General features: G+C 38.7%; 1 long non-coding RNA gene across 1 annotated transcript in view; it reads left to right on the top strand.

Annotated features, from left to right (window-relative positions):
• Positions 1 to 21,542, top strand: part of LOC118353673 (uncharacterized) — a 37,391-nt gene extending 15,849 nt beyond the window's left edge. The window contains exon 2 of the long non-coding RNA XR_007409278.1: positions 18,404 to 21,542. This is a non-coding gene — a long non-coding RNA (uncharacterized LOC118353673). The remainder of the gene's footprint in view (positions 1 to 18,403) is intronic.
• Positions 21,543 to 22,351: the final 809 nt, after the last annotated feature.

Raw genomic sequence — 22,351 nt, 5'->3', positions numbered from 1 at the left:
CTTAAAAAAAATCAACAAATCTACCATTTAATTAAACACCATCGCTATATGTAAAACTTATAGTGTGTTCTAATATTAGAAGTTTCAATAAGATACTGACCTTCATTATTTGAGAAAGATTAATAGTGACTCAGAACCTCAGCTTCAGTAGATTTTTTTAAAGGATTTTAATTTTTGAGCATTTTTTAAATGTTTTACCTATTTTTTTATTTAAAATCAATTAATTAACATATAATGTGTTATTCATTTCAGAGGTAGAGTTTTTTTTTTCCCAGAGGTAGAGTTAATGATTCATCAGTTGCATATAACACTCAGTGCTCATTATATCACGTGCCCTCCTTAATGCCCATCACCAAGTTACCCCATCCCTCCACCCACCTCCCTTTTTTACAGAAAAATAGAGAGGAAGGTACAGAGATTTCCCATATATCCCTTGCACTATGCATATGCATAGCCTCCCCGCATCATCAACATTCTCACCAAAGCGGTACAATTGTTACAACTGATAAACCTATGTTGACAAATCATAATCACCCAAAACCCATAGTTGACATTAGGGTTCTTTCTTGATGTACATTCTATGCATTTGGACAAATATATAATTAAGTATATCCTTCATTACTATATCATGCCTGAGTGTTTTCACTGCCCTAAAAATCCTCTGTTCTACCTATACATCCTTTACCCCCAATTCTGGCAACCACTGATTTTTTTTATTATCTCCATAGTTTTGTTTTTTCCAGTATGTCACGTAGTTGGAATCATAACGTATGTAGTCTTCTCAGATTGGTTTATTTCACTTAGGAGTATGCATTTAGGGTTCCTACATGACTTTCATGGCCCAATAGCTCATTCCTTTCGAGTGCTGAATACTCCACTGCCTGAATGTACCACAGCTGATTTATCCATTCAACTACTGAAGGACATCTAGGTGCTTCCAAATTTTGGCAATGAGGAAAAAAGCTGCTATACATACCTGTGTGCAGGATTTTGTGCGGACATATGTTTCAACTCCTTTGGGTAAGTATCAAGGACAATTGCTGGGTCATATGGTAAGAATATGTTTAGTTTTGTGAACTTCCAAACTGTCTTCCAAAGTGGTTGTGCTGTTTTTGCATTCTCACCAGCAATATATGAAGCTTCTTGTTGCTCCACATCCTCGCCAGCATTTGCTATTGTTACTGTTCCAGATTTTGGCCATTCGAGTATGTATGTAGTGATAGCTCAGTGTCATTTTAAAGATATTTAATTACTTATTTATTCAGTATTCATCTAGGTATTCTCTTATGTTGTCATATAGGAATTTTATAATTTTGTATTTTACATTTAAGTCTATGATCCATTTTGAGTTACTATTGTGAAGGGTTCAAGGTTTGTGTCTAGACTTGGGGTTTTTGTTCATTTTTTTGCATGTGAATGTCCAACTGTTCCAACACCATTTGTTAAAAAGACTCTATTTGCTCCATTATATTGCCTTTGCTCCTTTGTCAAAGGTCAGTTGACTATATCTAGGTGGTCTATTTCTGGGCTCACTATTATGTTCTATTGATTTGTCTCTATTTCACCAATAACACATTGTCTTGATTACTATAGCTTTATAGTAAGTCTTGAGGTCAGGTAGTATCAATCCTCTGACCTTTTCTCCTACAATGTTGATTTGGCTTTTCTAGGACTTTTGGCTCTCCATATAAACTTTATCTTTTTTCCATATAAACTTTAGTATTAGTTTGTCAACATCTGTAAAATAACTTGCTGGGATTTTGTTTGGGATTGCACTGGATCTATAGAACAAGTTGAGAAGAACTAATACCTTGACAATATTAAGTCTTTCTATCCATGAACATAGAGAAATCTCTCCACTTATTTAGTTCTTTGATTTCTTCATCAGAGCTTTTTAGTGTTCCTCATATATATCTTATACATATTTTGTTGGATTTATACTTAAGTATTAAACTTTTTGGGGTGCTAATGAAAATGGTTTTGTGATTTTTTATTTAAAATTCCACTTTTTCATTGCTGGCATATAGGAAAGTGATTGCCTTTTATATATATTAACCTTGTATCTTACAGCCTTATTAAGATCACTTATTAGTTCCAGGAGTGTTTTTGTTGATTCTTTCAGATTTTGTACATAAATGACCACATCATCTGTGAACAGAAACGGCTTTATTTCTTCCTTCCCAATCTGTATGTTTATTTATTTTCTTTTCATGCCTTATTGTATTAGCAAGGACTTACACTATGATGCTAAAAAGGACTGGTAAGAGAAGACAGTCTTGCCTGCTACCTGATCTTAGTGGAAAAGTCATTCAGTAGGTTTTTAAATTGAACAGTTCTGAAAGGCTAAACTGGATAGCCATAGGACTTTATGCTTCAGAGGTCAGTTAAGTAAATTCTTACAGTATGTTTTCAGTAGAGTTCAAAGCACAGCATGAAATGTCAATGCTGAATCAGGGAAATCAGTGCCAGTATAATTGGTTTAATTGAAGAAATATTCTGAAATTTACAAAACAACAACTAGTATGTATCTGCTACCTAGTACGTACCAGGTTATCATGCAAGGTGCTTTAGACACATTGAGGCAGGTTAATTAAGGAAAGTTATTAGAAAAACAAATAATTATCTTAAATCATATTAGCATGTCACCAATTAGAGACATCAATAATACTGCCCTAGGTTTACATCTTCCCTTTCTTCTAACTAAGTGCTCTTCCAGAGATTCCTCCCAATGCCTTAGGCAACTTTCAGCTTATAATTAATCATATTCTTCCTCACAGCATTCTTGTATTAACTTGATTTTGACAGAGAGGATCCAGACTTTTAAAAAAAACCAATTAGTTGACTTCCTCCTCCCATTCCTTCCCACAACACATAGTCAGTCATTAGGTAGCTACTGTGTGCCAGCCCAGTGCTAGGTACAAGGCAATATCATTTAGCACCAAATGTTTTCTTCCACTCTGGCTTATCTACATGACACATGACCAAAGTTAAATCAAATTTGCAATATCCTCCCTGATAAACAGGTCTGAACAGGGATATCTTTAGATAGAATTTCATAAACAATGCAGAGAGGAGGTATTATAGTCATGTAAGTGTGGAGAAATCAGCTAAAAGAAAGGCAAATGAGGAGTCAACAGTGAGTCTTCTAGTCATTTCAACTTTTTTCACGAATTCTGTAGGAGGACTGCTTTTTATCCTTTTTACCTTGATAGTCTCTCCAGCTTCTCTACTTCCATGGTTTATATGAAGACTAACGTGCTGAGTGTCTGAATGTATCTAATAAAGTCCCTATTAATGCAGAATATAGGGTAGAGGAATTATGTCCTGGCTTTTGTACATCATAACTCTGTTCACAAAACCCAGGCCCATACCAGCTCTTTACACAATGGCCCTGTCTTGTTTCCATTTATTCAAGGTGTGATTCAGAGTGATGGTTTCCCCAGCCATTCCTCAGCAGGTATTCATGTGGTTTGGATTTGGGAAGCACATGGATTGCCCAGCACTGTCCCTGTTGAACATCAAATGTCAGCCTCTTTCTGACAGACCATTTTTCTAATTGGTTAAGGTCACCTCAGATTCTGCTCTTGCTTGCAAGGAATTTTCAGCTTTCATTTCCCCTATTCTCCAGCCCCATTTCCCGATATGGTGTCTTCTGCAAATTTAGTTGGAATTCTCTTATTTCTCTCAGTTCAGACCTTGCCAGAAAAAAACGTAAAGCTATGGGACAAACCTCTGCAGTTCCTGGGATATATTGTCCCAGGTTCCTCTCTAAGAGTTGTGCAGTGCCCTTGGAATAGACACTTATAATAGGATAGCTCAGACCTGATATCCCTAACTCATTAATGGAAATGCCGTGCAGATCCACAAAGCTTTAGCGAAGTCCAGATGTGTCCTACGCCAATTGCTCTCCTCTTTATTCAAGACCTGCAACTCTATCGCAGAAGGAAATTAAATTGGTTTAACATGAGTTGCTCATCATAAAGACAGTGCCTTGGAATCTTTTGTTAGCAAATGGCTTGCTTGATTTTTTTTCTAGCATCTTCATATGCATTAAAATGAAAATGGCTCAGTATAAGGAATAATTTTCTAACTGTTAGAGCTATCCAGAGATGGAGTGGCTGTCTTGAGGAGGTGGTAGAGATGCCATCGCTGGAAGTACTCAGAATTCAAGAGGCAATTCCTGTATTGGTTAGGACACTAGGCTGGGTGACTTCTAGGTTTATTCTCAATGCTCTATTACTGCAGTTCTGCAATTGTCTTATTTTCCAGTAATGTGTTTTCCTTCACTTTTAAAAGATCCTTTTTTAAGGGGGAAGTATAGGAATAGATATTTTATTTTTTTATTGAAGTATAGTTAACATATAGTGTTATATTACCAGCAGATGCAAAACAGAAGGATTCAACAATTCTGTAGGTTACTCTATAAGTGTAGTCATCATCATTCACCAAACAATGTTATTATAATATTTTTGACTAAATGGACCTAGAGGGTATGATACTACATGAAATAAGTCAGAGAATGACAAAAGAACACTTGTCAATTATTTCTTTTCAAAGACATACTCAGGCTTCTACAAGACAGTGACTAATTTTTCTCTTTTCTTTTCTTACATTCCACACCACAAGAAGTATACCATGATTAGAAATGAGCAAAGGTTACTTGTTGACTAAAAATGTAGCCTTTTATCTTTAGCTTGGGTGGTAAACACACAAAAGAAAGCAATGGTTTTCCTTCCTTTATCTAATCCTTAATGTATCCAGATTGGACAAAATGGTGGGAGTTGACCTGTACATGTAGAGTTCTAGGGACTCACAAAGGAAGAGCATAGGACACACACTCACCCAAAGCCCTTTCCAGCGCTGAGAAACAGCAAGTCACAAGCTTAAAAAAATACAAGTCAAACATGATCAATTTATATTCTTCTCAGAGCTATGAGCTCAAGAAAAATTAGATCTGTACTTTCTTTCTTCCCTACAAAGCCTTAGGAGAAATAGCACCCCAGGATACACTGACACAGCTGAACCTCCTGGCTCAATTAATACAGAGTGAGTTACTAAAACTTCTAAATAACTGAAAACCTTACTAGGTTTGTGAAGTTGCACAATGAAATCATTCTTGATCTCCTCTTCTTCATGCACCAGAATACATTTAGAATTGATTCTTTGGAAATGAAAGGAACAAAAGTGAAAAATATGAGTGTTGCTCTGGGACTAACCTTTGTTCAATACCCATGTCTTGTGATAGAAAAAATTAATCTGTCAAGGGAGATTCACACAGAGACTGTGTTCCTATCATGTGAGTTGGGAAGAGCAAGACTGTGTGTGTTTGGACGACATATTTAATTCCTTACTAAGCCCTACATCATGAAAAATACCCTATTTCTTTACCTAAATAACCTTCTATCTAGTATAACCCTCACTTAACTGGGTGAAACAACAAGCCTTATGGATTTGGGGCCAAATCCCAAGGTGTGTCTTGTGCCAGAATCAGCTTAGTGTTTGACGGAAAACTGTAAATACAATGGTGATGAAATGCCCTCTTTCCAAAATATGTTTGTATCTCAACGTTCTGATATAGGAGACGCTCAAATGCACTTCAATATAAAGATGGGGTTGTGTCTTATAATATTTGACCCAAAACAGCATACTGTACTTCGCTGCAACTTTTACAGGGAAGGAGAATAAAGTCTACGTGATGAACCAGAGGGCTACCTCTAAGGGAAGTCTGCCTAGCTGCTTGAAGTCTTGAAGTTGCCTTACTTGCTATGAAGGAGTGGGAGGACAAGAAAAAGCAAAAAGGAGCAATAGAAAACAACATGCCCAGTGATAGCTTTACCCTTCTAGTTCTAGTTTAGAGGAAGAAAAGAAATTTGGGGAGAAAAATGGGAATTTCATTTTCATAGATCAGTTAAACGGTTTCTAATTATTTTCTATCTTGGTTTCAGTTCCCCTCACGAAGACAGACCCTGAAATAAGTATCCCAGTGCAAGGAGTCTATTGGGATGTGATCCCAGTAAGCACTGAGAGGGAAGTGAGCACATGTGACAGCAAAGGAAAGGAAGACAATAAAATGTGTGCTAATCAAGCCAGTTAGCCATGGTGGACAACTGGAACTCAATCCTTCTGGGAACTCTGGGAGACAGGGAAGAAAATTCCAGAGTTATGTCAATGGAGGGACCATAAGCTGCAGTATGTAGTTGATCCTGGAACAACACAGGTTTGAACTATGTAGGTCCACTTATATGTGGATTTTTTTATAATTACAGTACAGCACTATAAATGTATTTTCTTTTACTTTTTAAAAATATTTTATTTATTTATTCATGAGAGACAGAGAGAGAGAGAGGCAGAGACACAGGCAGAGGGAGAAGCAGGCTCCATGTAGGGAGCCCGACATGGGACTCATCCCGGGTTCCCAAGATCAGGCCCTGGGCTGAAGGTGGCGCCAAACCGCTGAGCCACCCGGGCTGCCCGTATTTTCTTTTCCTTATGATTTTCTTAACATTCTTTTTTCTCTAGCTTACTCTATTGTAAGAATATAGTATTTGATATGTATACAAATTGTGTTAATCAACTGTTTATGTTATCAGTAAGGCTTCTGGTCAACAGTAGGCTACTAGCAGTTAAGGTTTCTGGAAGTCAAAAGTTATATGCAGATTTTTGACTGTTTTGAAGGTCAGCAGTTCTAACCCCCCTGCATTGTTTAAGGCTCAATCATATGTCCACTGACTCCTCCTTTGTCATTGGTTTAGGGCTGTTTCCAAGGACTTTAACTCTGTAGCACTTTTGGCTTATATCATAAGTAATTTGAGCCTGATCCCTTGGCAAGAAAGAAAAAAGTGTTCAATTTACAGAGATGAATTTTGAGTAGACATTGGCAGGAAACTTACACTGATTCTGTTATAAAACTCATCTTGGGATCTAATCTAAGTTGCTTTCTCAATTAAATGGTGGGCTATTTAGATAAAGAGACTGAGTAACTTTCATGACATTGACATTAGTAAGTGATAAAAATATATGCTCTAATTTTTTAACTGATGTGTTTACACATATTGTATGTATTATGTAATCACTCATTCAACACTTAATGTGAGTTAATCTGTGTCGGAACTTATCTTAGACCTCAGCTTTAACAATCTTTAGTCAATTGCAAGATCAGAACCCTGATGCGATTATGCAATTATCCTAGAACATGGCATTCTTCCTATACTGTGACTACCACCTCAAAGCCATGTTCTCTTCTAAGACACTGATCACAGACAAACTTGTGCATCTCAGCCTAGCCCAGTTCCAACCTAAGCCACTTACCCCTTTTATTGAACTAAAGATATAACCCACCCTCACCTGTCTTCCACCAAAGGAAAATATCATTGATACAGTCCTTCAGGATATTTCAAATTGCTATTTTCTGTGGATTCAACTAAGAAAATAACAGCTAATGTGTATTGAGAATTTACCACTGAAATACTGTTTAAAGCACCTATATGTATTTACTCCTTCAATCCTGACAAGGCTACAAGGAAAGAATGTTAATATTCTCATTTTACAGATGGGTTATGGAGACAAAGACAAGTTAAATACCCAGCCCAAGGTTTCCCAGTTAGTTACAGAGCTGGGATTTTAAGCCAGGCAATTTGGTTCTAGAACATATGTCATAACTTCTAGACTGTGGGAAACACTGCTGTCATATTTCCAGCTTCCTTATTGATTGTGGTTTAATTCTAAACCTAAACCTTAGCATATGTGAAAAACTAAAAATAAAACAAAATACAGAAAAATCTCAGTAACTGTGGAGGGGATTGAACAGAATTAACCAAAAGATTGCGTTTGAAAGTATCAGTTATTTTGTTCTGATTTATAATGAAAAGATGTAGTTCCTTCAATCAAAAGGTGCAGTTCATCAATAAAACGAAAGAAACCCACTAATGAGTAGAAATCCTTAGGACATCTGCTTTAAGGAATAGATAAGAATGATTTATGACCATTTTCACTTATGTACCTATATTCATGGACATTACAACTACCATATCCGTTGATGAAAAATGTTTTTCAGGTGCCATGGGCACTCAAAGATGGGCACAGGGTAGCCCACTGTTTGGCAAGAGAAAGGTGACATTGAAGTAGCAACCTCTGTTTTATTGTTGGGATGTTCATTATGGAGAAAATCCAAGAAAATCTGCTTTTTATCGAGTTCCTCTTGAAATCCCAGAGTCAGCTAAGCAAATAGCCACCAGTGTCCCTGGGTAATCACAGACTAAGCTCAGCTTTCCTCCATCTCTTCTCTACTGGAAACAACTTTGGATATAAGCAAGAGTGGGTCTGAATCCTGGTTTCACCGCTTACTGGATCTGTATCTTTTTTTCTTATCTTCAAAATGGGGATAATGATAATACTGGCTTCACAGGGTCACTGTAAAGATCAAGTGAGCTGTTACGGATAAAATATTCAAAGTAATGCTTGGCATGTCCCCAGTAAGTGGTAATGTTTAATGACTGTCATTATGTGACCCTGATGGTGTTAAGTAGCAAGCTCTAAAATCAGACTGCCTATGGGGCACCTGAGTGGCTCAGTCATTTAAACATCCAACTCTTGATTTTCGCTCAGGTCATGATCTCAGGGTCATGGGATGGAACCCTGCATAAGGTTCCACACGGGGTATGGAGTCTACTTAAGATTCTCTCTCTTCCTCTTCCTCTCCCTCTGCCCCTGCCCTCCCTTAAAAAATAAAAATAAATAAAATCAGACTGCCTAGGATGCAATCATGAATCTGCCACTTACTAGCTATGTTAGACAATTTATTTAAACTCACTAAGCCTCAGTTTCCTTGCCTAAAAAAAAAATCTTATAATGATGAAAGAAGACATAGGTGAATTGACTAATGCAATACCTGGTACTATGTAGATGTCAATTTTAGAATATTCCTCCCCTCTAATTTTAGTTTCATAGTTTCATCTCTCCTTTCACCTCAGCATGGCAATTACCTCCGGCCATCTACCCTCATACATCCCACTCCCAATTCAATAAAAAAGATGCATATTTCTGAGGCATTTACAAGATTGATATGGATCAATTTTAGATATGTATCTTAAGACCTGTGGATGAATTTCCAAATTCTACCACAGAGAAGTGATTTTACATAGTGCTAAAATGGTAGACTCAGGGACCACACTGCCTGGGTTTCTAACCTGGCTCTCTAACCTGGCTCTGTCACTATATGACCATGAACAAGTTTCTTAATCTCTCTGTGCCTCAGTTTCTTCAACCATAAAATGGAGATTAAAAACCAACTACAAGGTTCAGAAGAGACTATCATTAACAATTATATGCCAACAAATTGGGTAATCTAGAAGAAATGGTTAATTATTAGGCATATACAACTAGCCAAGATTGAATCAGGAAGAAAATGAAATATGAACAGACAAATAACAACTAGGGAGATTGAATCAGTATTCAAAAACCTCCAAACAAAATTCCAGTACCAGATGGTTTCACTGGTAAATTCTACCAAACATTTAAAGAATTAACACCAGTCCTTCTCAAACTCTTCCAAAAAACTGAGAGGAAGGAACACTCCCAAACCCATGAGGTTAGCATTACTCTGATACCAAGCCCAGATAAGGACACTACAAGAAAACTACAGACCAATATCCCTGATGAACATAGATGCAGGGGCACCTGAGTGGCTCAGTGGTTGAGTGTCTGCCTTCGGCTCAGGTCATGATCCCAGGGTTCTGGGATCAAGTCTCATATCAGGCTCCCTGCGGGGAACCTACTTCTCCCTCTGCCTATGTCTCTGCCTCTCTCTCTGTGTCTCTCATGAATATTAAATAAAATATTTTTAAAAACATGGATGCAAAAATTCTCAACAAAATAGCAAACTGAATTCAACAGCATATTAAATGGATCATACACCACGATCAAGTGGGTTTTATCCCTGGGATCCAAGGATGGTTCAACAAATGCAAATCAATATATGTGATACACATTAATAGAATGAAAAATAAAAATCATATGCTTATCTCAATAGATGCAGAAAAAGTATCTGACAAAATATAGTATCTGTTCATGATAAAAACTCTCAACAAATTGGGTGTGGAAGGAACATACCTTAACCCAATGAAGGCCATATGTGACAAGCCCACCACTAGCATCATATTCAATGATGAAAAGTTGAAAGCTTTTCCTCCAAGATCATGAACAAGACAAGGGTGCCCACTCTCATCACTCTTATTCAATATAGCACTGGCAGTCCTAGCCACAGCTTGGAAAGAAAGGAAAAAAGGCATCCAAATAAGAAAAGAAAAAGTAAACTGTCTTTATTTGCAGATGGTATGACATACAGAAAATCCTAAAGACTCAGGAAAAAAACTGAACTAATCAATGAATTCAGGGAAATACATACCAAAACCACACACAATGTGGTTGTGTGTCAGAATGTCTGTCAGAATGACTGTCATCAAAAAGACAAGAGACGACAACTGTCTGTGAGGATGTGGAGAAAAGGGAATCCTTGTGCACTGTTGATGGGAATGTAAATTGATGAAGTCACTATACCAAACAATATGGAGGATCCCCAAAACAACTAAAAATAAAACCACCATATATTCTAGCAATTTCCCTTATGGGTATATATCCAAAGGAAATGAAAACAGGCTATCAAAGAGATGTCTGCATACTCATATTTATTGCAACATTATTCACAATAGACAAGATATGGAAACAACTAAGTATCCATCAGTGGATGAATAGATAAAGAAAATGTAACATACGCAATGTATATCTATCTACCCTTTTCTTGAGACGAGAGAGAGACAGACAGACAGACACAGACAGAAATTCCATATATATATAGATATATATATAAGGAATAGATAAGAATGATTTATGACCATTTTCACTTATGTACCTATATTCATGGACATTACAACTACCATATCTGTTGATGAAAAATGTTTTTCAGGTGCCATGGGCACTCAAGATGGGTATATGAATATATATATATGAGAAAGAATGAAATCATGTCATTTGCAACAACATGGATGGCTCTTGGGGTCATATGTCAAGTGAAATAAGGCAGACAGAGAAAGACAAATACTATATGATATGACTTATATGTACAATCTTAAAAAGCCAAACTGTTAGAAACAGAGAGTAGAATGGTAGTTACCATGAGTTGGGGGGATTTGGGGAAAGGTTCATCAAAGGGTACAAACTTCCAGTTAAAAGATGGGTAAATTGTGGGAATCGAATGCACAGCATTTTGATTAAAGATAAAAATATGGTACTATATATTTGAAAGTCTCTAAGGGCGTAGGCTCCCAAAAAAGAAATGGTAATTATGTGATACAATGGAGATGTTAGCTAACACTATGGTGGTAATCATATTGCAATATATAAATGTATCAAATCAAGAAGCTGTACACCTGGGCAGCCCCAGTGGCTCAGCGGTTTGGCGCCCCGTTTAGCCCAGGGTGTGATCCTGGAGACCCAGGATCGAGTCCCACGTCAGGCTCCCTGCATGGAGCCTGCCTCTCTCTCTCTGCCTATGTCTCTGCCTCTCTGTGTGTGTGTGTGTGTGTGTGTGTGTTTCTCATGAATAATTAAATAAATCTTAAAAAAAGAAGCTGTACACCTTAGAGTTAAACAACGTTTTATGTCAATTATACCTCAATGAAGTTGGAAAAAAAATTAAGGCAAGAGTTGGTAAAACCACCAAACAAAACATACATGATACAGTCAGTTGTAAGGTAAGGCTTAAGTGAGTAAATACATGTGAAATGCTTAGTACCACACTAAGTGTTGGCCACTGTTACTACTTTAGAACAGGTTATGACACTTGAGTGAAGGAATAAAAGACAGTCACTGTGATTGGCTGCTTCACAGACTGGAAGCCTGTGTATGATTCACACATGGGTATCTCCCACTCAAAGGTATCCTGGGGCTAAAGCAGTCCTGCAGAACTGCAAGGATATAATTAGGGCAAAATACTACCATGAATAAAGATTGAATTTTGTGTCTAAAGATCCCAATTTGAGTGCAGTTTTGTTGTCTACCAGTTGTGCAGCCTTGTGAAACTCACTTAACTTCACTGAGTCTTAATCTATCCAACTAAAAAACGGGTGCTATCAGCCCTCTGTTACAAGCTTATTGTGAAGATCATAATAGAAATTCCAGGAAAAGGGCTTGGCAAATTATTAAGTACTATACACATAAAATGCCTTTTTATCATCAAGTCATTCCTATTGTAGTTGCTATTTTACAAATATGCATGTCCTCATCCCACTCAATTATAAAATGGGCTTTTGCCTTGGGGCTTTGTAGAACCATCTGCTTAGATCTAGAAGGTGGGGGATCTGGACCTAGGGTGGTCAGAAGTGATTGAGACTCCCAGGCCTCTGATTGAACTCGGTGCCAGTGTCCTAACAATTGCACTCACGCTTAAACTTGGGTGGTTGTGAATATAGGTAGGGTCACTAATCAACCAGGTGGCTACCCGCTGCCCAGAACCATGGGTAATTAAGTACAAGGGCCATTTTTATCCAGAGGGTTTGCTATTTCATAGCCAATTACCCAGGCAGCTTCACCCCACTTTGAACTTCGTGGGAAGTAAGGGCAGCATATGCATCTGCAGCCTCAATAGCTTCCCTGTAGCTCCTGCCATCAACCCTATTCAGCTCATTCTAAAGGAGCGGCAGCATCCACCTGCCTTTCAGTATTTAACTCCTTCATTTAGAAAGAAGCAGCAGGAAATTTGAACCAAGAGCTATTTTTATCTTTATAATAGCAAAAGCAATTTTAACACTATATACACGTTGTAATCTGCATTTCTGCAATCTGCTATATTTTAAAATATCAAAATCAAGAATGAATGTGTTCTTCTCAGACATTCATGTGCTCCCTAATGCAATTTTTTTCCTAATTAGAATGGTGCTTGGTTAAGACTAAGACATTTAATGTTCTTAAGTCCCTAGAGCAAATGGAAATTGTACTGAAGACCAGTTGTATTCAGCTTTACCAGAGAAAATGTAGCTCTATGGTATGAGCTTATTTGGAAAGAGATTTTATTATTAAAATGTGCCAATTAGGCCTATAGCATTAAAGGAGTCCAGAGGTAGAGGCTTAAGCATGTATGTGCACATCCAAAGACACACAACGACACATGCACACACACACACACACACACACACACACACACTCACACCCCAGACTGCCAGCTAGTGGTCTGTCTCTCAGCCCCCTCCCTGACTACTAAGGGGGTAATCATGCAAGGGAAGAGGGAAGGGAAGGTTGTGAAGTAAGATGTAAATGAATCTTTGCGTTCTCCATTCCTGTTGGTAGAATCGGACCCCTCCGATCATCCCTTGAGCTCCCATCACTTCTCAGTTCCTTCAACTGCTTCCCTGAAGCCCTCCCTTATACTTCAAGCAAAGAGAACCCTATCTCCCTCTCTCATCCCATTACTTGTCTCAGATAGGCCCTTCCCAGGTCCTTAGAAATGGCTTTCACAAGAAACAAGCCAACCTGCAAGAAACAGGAAGAGTAACATTCATCCTTCCCCAGTTCAAAACCCAGTTCCAGGCATCTCCTCCTTGACACCTAATGCCTACTCCCTATAGCACTGATTATCTATATGAGAATGTCTCTAACTTTGCTATGTATGCAAGTAACCAGAGGATCTTATTAAAATGCAGGATCTAATTTAATAGGACTGGCACCTGAGATTTTGTATTTTGGTTGGGCTCCCAGTTGACAAAAATGCTGCTGATCCATCGACCTGTACTTTGAGGAGTACGAGTCTATGCCACACAGTTGAACAGTTAATCCTAATCTTTTACCTCGCCATATAGGTTATCAAGCCTCTGAGACCAGGGAGCCTAGTTTATAATCCTTGTATACACCTTCACAATGCTGAGCTCATAATTGGGGCCAATTAATGCTTCTAGATTAATTGATTGATTAACTATTGTAACAAGTACTTTGAAGCCAGACAACCTGGGCTGAACTCCCAGTGCAGGTCCTTATAAGCTGTGGAAGTCTGGGCAAGTTATTTGTCCCCTCTGAACCACAATTTCCTCATCTGTAAAATAATAGGGTAACCGAAGATTATAAGAACTAATTCTGTAAATCATCTTGCACAGTGCTTGACACATAGCCGGCTCCCCATAAATATGACTTCTATGTTGTCTTGGATTTCTCAAGAAAAGAATTTGGGATGATCAAATCATTCTACAAGCGTCAGTTAAAATTTCTAAGGGAGAAAAACGAGTTGAAAAAATATGCACATATCTGAAAATGTCTGAATGCTTTTCCTTATGCCCTACTGTCTTCTGGGACTGTCTTTGATTCACTTAATGTTTTCTCTTTCTTGCATTGTCACAAGGCAGCTTTATTTTTTTATTTTTATAAATTTATTTTTTATTGGTGTTCAATTTGCCAACATATAGAATAACACCCAGTGCTCATCCGTCAAGTGCCCACCTCAGTGTCCGTCACCCAGTCACCCCCATCCCCCGCCCACCTCTCCTTTCATCACCCCTAGTTCGTTTCCCAGAGTTAGGAGTCTTTCATGTTCTGTCTCCTTTTCTGATATTTCCCACTCATTTTTTCTCCTTTCCCCTTTATTCCACAAGGCAGTTCTAGTGTATTGAAAAGATCCCTGGACTTTCTCATCAGAAGACCTAGGTTCCCAATTCTGTTATTATTACTCAAGAGATATTGAGTATGAGCCTTAACCTCTCTAACCTTCAGCTCTGGTGGGTTTTCTGGTTTTGTGGTGTGTTCCCTTTCAGGGGCATGACCAATTCTGGAGACTTCTGATTTCTTCTTCCACCATTTGCCATGCAATTTCTAGCATTTTTATTTCACTTTGTGTTGAATGGTCACTTTCCCCAAGCTTCTAGGAGTCATCCTAGTAGCACGTTAGCATACCCTACAGGGTCCTTGGCAGAGTAAGTTCTATATCATAGTAAAGTAATCTTATGTTTATAAAATTCTCGTTTATCCAACTTTATGTTTTGCTTCTCTTGGTCCAGCACCCTTAGAATCCAGTACCATATATACTTCCCCAACCCCTGTTAATCCATGGTGAATGGGTCCTGTGGCTCCTTTGTGATACACTTTTCTCCCTTAAGAGGCCTAGCATTTCCACGACTGGGTAATGTAACTTAATTTTAAGTCATGGATATGGCAGCAAGGGTGGGAGCTGGTGGTAGATTCTGAGGAGAGAGGGGTACATGTTTTCTTGCAAGGCAGAAATACTATACATACTATACTATACTATACTATACTATACTATACTATACTATAACATCTTCCAGCAAAGGGAGAGTACTAAGCTTCAACAAGGAGGAGTAACTCATTTCTAAGGCATAGAGAGTTTGGGGCAATTTTGGAAGTCAAGAACTTAGAACGAATTGATCCAGATGCCTTACCCCATGCCTCAGAGTACCCGTTCTTTCCATCAGTGTCCTGACCTTGGCATAACCAACTTGCTAGGGTTGAGAATTCAACCTTACCTGGAAACCTGAGATCCTTACAGTTATGCCTTGGTCTCAATCTTCAACTTTTTCTATCTTTCAGCTGAAAGAGATGAGAATCTCTATGCTGCCAAGGATATTTGGCATTCACACTCCACCTTAAATCAGCTACTAATCCTCATTAGTGTTTCATTGTCTTTGTCAAAAGCATCTCAGAAAAAAGCCATCCAGGGGCGCCTGGGTGGCCCAGTCTGTTAAGTGTCTGATTCTTGATTTCTGCTCAGGTCATGATCTTGGGGTTGTGAGATTGAGGCGCACGTTGGTCTCATGTGCTGGGCATGGAGCCTGTTTAGGATTCTCTCTCTCTCTCTCTCCCTTTGCCCCTCCTCACCCTCCCTCTCAAAAAAAAAAAAAGCCATCCAATTCCCCAGTCCTTATAATTATTACTTCACCCAAACACTCAAATGCACAAGATATTGCTCCTGCCAGTCTTCATTTCCTCTGGTGTTACATCCCAGTTCACCACTGATAAAAATCTGAACAATTTAAGAGCTACAGGATGCCAGGAATCGATGTTATAATTCCCCCTACCACCAGTGAAAAGGTTTTCACTTGCATTTGTTGGTGGGTAATACACTTCCAAAATCCCATTTTAGAATATTCTTCCTAGAATCAAGTCTTAAGTCAGATTCTTGGGAAATATACTCTGAGACAGAATCTGAATACAGGAGTTTTGGAGAAGGAGAGTTCTTTCAGAATAACACCTCTAAGAGAACTGGGGAAGCAGGATTGGACACAGGAAGAATTTAAACCACCATGTAGTTGCAATAGAGGCTCCAGCCAATCGTACAGTGGATTATAGAGTTAGGATGGCCCCTCAAAGTTGTACTGAACTGAGGCAAGGGGACTAGGTCCCATAGTCCTATATCAAGTACCTAGATAGGAGCTGCTCTCCAGAGGAAGGGTGTAATGCTAGGTGAGGTGGTTCCCTTGAGATGAGGCCAGAGCCTGGAGAGGGACTCAGCTGTGAGTCATCAGCAGCCAGCATGCCCAGCAGTCTAAGGGAGGAGTGCCTCAGTATCGAATGGGGAATTTAGGTGGTACATGGGTTAATGGTGGTGGTGATGGGAAATTATGGCAGGGGAGTAGTAAATGTGCTGCTTACCTGAAGGGGTCTTCTCACAGTAAATGATTCCCCACTATCTTCATGCTGGCCGTGCTTCTCTTTAGAATTTGACAGATGAGGCAGGAAAGAGGATATTCAGGAAAAGTTGCAAGTCTCCTTAGGAAACTTATCACTCCTTAGAGAGCATTTCATTCATGGTGGGTGGAACACTAACACCTTTTGACATGCAATAGCAGTGAAATTTTTAAGACTTTAATCAGTTGTGAACTTTAACTGCAGCTTGTCCACTGGCTATTCCTGGTATACCTCACCAAAACAGAAGGGAACTATTACCTGGAAATAAAAGCATATCCATATGCATTATTCAGATCATGTACTAATCCAATTTTCCTTTTTTGCATCAATTCATTGTGTAATAGTGCCTGCTACATAGCATTCATTCACTCATTCATTTATTCAACAATACTGATTGCATATCTGCTATATGTCAGAAACTGTTCTAGGTGCTAGGGATACAGTAATTAACAAGGTAGATCGTCTCTGTCTTCATGGAAGGCACATCTAGAAGAGGGTTGTAGAGATAATGAATAAGGAATAAATAAGAGAATTTCAAATAGTTATGTGATATAATGATAACAAGTAATTGACTTTTTTAAAAAAGATTTTATTTATTTATTCATGAGAGACACAGAGAGAAAGGCAGAGACACAGACAGAGGGAGAAGCAGACTCTAGGCAGGAAGCCCAATGCGGAACTTGATCCCTGGGCTCCAAGATCACGCCCTGGGCCAAAGGCAGGCGCTAAACTACTGAGCCACCCAGGGATCCCATAATTGACTTTTAAAATGTGTAGAGCAGAGAGAAAAATTACTATAGATAGGGCAAAGTGGCTTTTCTGAGGAGAGGATTCTTCAGCTGAGATCCACATGATGAAAAGGAGCTAATCAAGTAAAGATCTAGAGGCAGGAGTTCATTTGAGCTGAGATCAGAGTGAGGCGAGGAAGCAGGCCATAAGAAGATCTGGGTTGAAGCAGGCAGACAGAATCACTGATATGAAGGCTCTGAGTTAGGAATGAGGTTGGCCATGTTTGAGTCAAAAAGAAGACCATTGTGGCTGGAGCTTGGTGAACAGAGAGGAAAGTCAAACAAAATGAGATTGGAGACTAGGCATGGAGCAGAATATGTAGAGCCCTGGAGGCCACAGTAAATAATTTATTCTATAACTAAGGATAATGGGCAGACAATAGTGAGGTCTGAGCAGAGGAGTAACAATCTACTGTCTGTTTTGAAAGAATTACTCTGGCAGCTGTATATAAAATAGACTCTATGAGTCAAGAATAGAAACAGGAATGCCAGTTAAAAAATTATTGCAGTAATTTGGGACACAGATGATGGTGGCTTGGACCAGGACATTGGCTGTGGAGATGATGAAAAGTGGTCAAACTCTGGACATATTTAAAAAATAAAGCCAAAAAAAAAAAGCCAAAAGATTTTGCTGAAATATTAGATGTAGGATGTGAGAGAAAGATAGAACTTGTATTAACAACACTATAGCTAGGGTCAAAAGTGTCAAGTGAGTGATTTAAAGAATACGTAGGTTGGAGGAAGAGATTACTGAGAGCCAAATCAGGAAGATTTCAGTCCTAAAAGGCAAGTGTGTGTGTGTGTGTGTGTGTGTGTGTGTAGTGAGAGAGTACAGAGTTACAGAAAGAAAGGGAGTAATTTCTCTTATTGAAGATGATCTTGTTGACAACTCATTTCTAGGATTGGCCAAAGCTAATGTTTTCTGTTTTGACTGACAGAATTGAGGACCGTCTTCACTTTGTCAAACTACTCCTGGAGGTGAGGCACACCCTTTGGTGCCTTCCAAAGTAGCAGTGATTGTTACAATGTCTCAAGCTCTTCTTAAGCAGGAGATGGCTGGATGCAGGATCTGCAAGAGGAGAATAAGAGCAAACCCAATCACAGCTGGGCTAGAAAGTCGGCCGGCTAGAGATCCTTTTGCACTTCACAGGCAGGAGGGTATACTCTGCAAGCAAAGCCAACCCACAGCTGCTGGGCTGGAGCACAATTGATTTCCTTTGTGGAACTAGCCACAGAGAAATCCTTCATGTGTGCTCCCAGACTCAGTGGCAGTTTCAAGTTGATGCGAAATAAGTGCTGACACATAACACAGAAGTGTTAGTTAGAACATTTTGGAATTTCAAAGCATCACCTGATGGGAGAGAGTGTAGGAAGCAGGAACTAACCATCTTGCCTGAGAAAATAGGGGTTGAAGAAGGGAAGAAGATTTTTACAAAGTCAGTTACACATCTTTTAACACACAGTATTATAATTTTCCTCTTTAATGCCTTTATACCCGGGCAACTGATCTGTCTTGTTCATCATCAGCAGGGTGACTGCCACATAGTAGCTGCTCAGGAAATATTGTGGATGAGAAGAGCTTCCTTCAATTTGCTATGGGATGCTGACTACTTCGTGAATCAATAAAGCCAATTAGATTGAAAGAAAGAAAGAAAAAGAAAGAAAGAAAGAAAGAAAGAAAGAAAGAAAGAAAGAAGAAAAGAAGAAAAGAAAAAAGAAAGAAAAAAAGAAAAGAAAAGAAAAGAAAAGAAAAGAAAAGAAAAATACTGTGGATGAGTGAATGAACAATTGAAACTAAATCAACCTCAGCATCCCTGCCAACTGGGTCACACTGTCAACATTTGTTGTCAGCAAACGTACAATTTGAGTCCTAATTCCTAATTCCTGTGTCTGGTCCTAGGGACACGATCAGTCTATGTCTGTAGAGTTCTTCTGAAGCAGTTGGCTTTGTGGAACTAGTCAGTAAATGGAGATAGGAGACCAGCCAAATGACTGGTTTAACTGGTATTTTTTCTACTGTGCAGCCCAGTGTTTTGTCTATATTGACAAAAAAAAAGGAAGATATAAAAACAAAATAAATCGAAATGCATGCTAGTGTCTGGCAGATGTAATCACATCCCTATCCTGAGCTGTGATCATCAGCATGAACCCAAGACCAAACAGTGGTTTAAGAGGCTGTCTACAACCAGTCCTTCTAGTCCCCTCAGGAGTGGGGGTGGAGAACAGCCAGATCAGTTGTTTGATGTCGTGAATTCAAAATACCCAACTGATTGACTCAAATTTTCACTACTTATATAATCAGGGCTCTTGTATAATCAGCGTCCTCCCTCTCAGTAAGGTATCAGATTCCTTTCACCTCTCAAATGCCCCTTTCGAAAGACTACAAATATTAGACACCTGAAGTCATTCCTGTTTGGAGATTTTCTCATCTAAGCCTCTCCAACCATTCTCTGCACCTCCCCCTACCTTGGCAGCTGTGTGACCCCCAAAGGTTTTCTTTCTAATCAGGGCTGAAATTCACATGCAATTCTTGAGTAACCAAACATGGGGCTGTCTGTATTAGTGAGAGATATTTTTCCCAGCCCATCCTGATTGGATGAATTGAAGGTTTCCACAGACTTTCCCAAGTGCCAACTGCTTAAGCTAAACAATGACAGCAAATGAAACTGCATATCAAACAAAGACACATCAGGAGGAGGAACAAGATGACGCTGATGTCATGAAACCTGCTTCAACTGTGGGCCAAAGGCAAGGCACAGTGTTCATATTGCACAAGCCATAGCTAACACAAAGAAAAACAGGAGAAAACACACAAAGAGGACCTGAGATAATACCTATAGAAAAAGGAATTTAAATTGCAGATGGATTCGCTATCAGTTTGAGTCCTCTACTATAGAAGGAGACTATTTTTGCTGCTCTCCTGTTTAGTGTGTAATCTTCTGTAACAAACATGTAGTTTTAAACACTATTTTAATAAACAAAATGCATAGTAGTTTCAAGTCTAGTAGAATATTTCCGTTAAAAGTATAATAGCTGTGCCCCAGGGTAACATAACCTTAAGTGAGCTACTCAGTGTTTCCTAATGAGTGAAAGAAAATAGTTTATACCAGTAACTTCCACCTCTATTATAATACGGTTCTGTCCATCACCAGTAGCCTGAAATTATAAAGGGTAAAACATTTAACGAACTTCCTCTTTTTAAATGATGTGTATCATCTAATGCTGAGGGAGAGAAAGCTAAGACCCACCGCTTGAATGGTCCTAGAACAGCCTTAACAGCAGCTTGTTAACAATCATACGAGGGGTATTATACTCTTTCAGCAGTTGGGAAGCAATTTATTTTATTTATTCTCACCACTGTGCCTTTTTGGACCTAGACTATATTCCAGCCATCAGAAAGCTTTATCTCAGTTGGAAAACATAAATTCTTATTTTGGTTTCCAAAATTCCAACTCTTTACTAAGTTCTAAGTACCTTTAAAAAATTGAAATGCTCATGGTTGACATTTATTCTTATAGGTATAAATACATAGCTACATTCATATTTTAAAAGAACGTACGCTAAACTCACACTTTGTCAAGAGCATAATTGAAAATGAGGAGCTTTTCCCGTTAGTTTGTTTTCAACTTGCATATCCGGCTTCATGCTTGTCTCAAAAAATGTACACGAGCACATATCCAAAGAGAATGAGACTACTGTGATATACTTGAACTGTTTTTTGTTTGTTTGTTTTGTTTGTTTGTTTTTACCATTGGCCATTATTGTGTCAAAATGCTACTGGGTTTCCTCAAAGATATAGTTCTCATTTCTAGGTAACTAATAGGGATAAAAATGCTTGAATCAGAATTTATAAGGAGGGGGCACATTCTGAAATTCTTACAAGAAATTGGATAAAAGGAAACATAAAGGCAAGGTCACCAAGTGATCTATTTTCTACTGAGTGAATGTAGTATTTTTTATTCATTTCATTTTTGATGGTACAACTGTGTGGTTTCTCATTGGAGAAATACAAGTTTTGAGTACATGTTCATATATAACTTTGTTCCTGAATAATAGTAATAAATACTTGAAAGTTTATTTTTGATGACTCTATAATTATTTGTTGTGGAGAGCTAGCATGGAAGCCCTTCAATTAAAATATAGGCTGCAAAGTAGCAAAAATAATTTTAAGTTCTTATCAAAACTATCCTGGGGCACCTGGGTGGCTCAGTCGGTTAAGCATCTGCCTTTGGCTCATGTCATGATCCTGGGGTCCTGGGATGAGTCAAGGGTTGGGGTCCCTGCTCAGTGGAAGTCTGCTTCTCCCTCTGCCCCCTGCCCCCTGCTTGTGTGCACGCTCTCACGCACACTCTCTCTCTCTGAAATAAGTAAATAAAATAATTTAAAAAAACTATCCTAAGTCATTCATCAACAGATGTGTATTATTTAAATTTTTTTAATTGAAGTATAGGTGACACACAATATTACATTAGTTTCAAGTGTACAACTGTACTGATTCGATAAATTTATACATTATGTTGTGATTTCCACAACTGTAGTGGCCATTTGTCCTTATAAAGCCCTATTACAGTGCCATTCACGACATTCCCTATGCCGTGCCTTTCATTCCCATGACTTATTCATTGTATTAACTGGAAGCCTGCATCTCCCACTCCCCTTCACCCATTTTGCCCATCCTCCCTCCCCTCAGGCACTTGTAAGTTTATTCTCTGAACTTATGAGTGTGTTTAGGTATGCATTATTTTTTAAAGATTTTATTTATTTCTTTGACAGAGAGAGAGCACAAGCAGGGGGAGCAGCAGAGGGGAGCCTGATGAGGGGCTTGATCCCAGGCCCCCTGGGATCATGACCTGAGTGGAAGGCAGATGCTTAACCAACTGAACCAC

The sequence above is a fragment of the Canis lupus genome, chromosome X (assembly GCF_003254725.2).
Source record: "Canis lupus dingo isolate Sandy chromosome X, ASM325472v2, whole genome shotgun sequence".
In the NCBI taxonomy this organism is placed as follows: Eukaryota; Metazoa; Chordata; class Mammalia; order Carnivora; family Canidae; genus Canis; species Canis lupus.
This window is presented reverse-complemented; position numbering and strand designations above follow the sequence as displayed.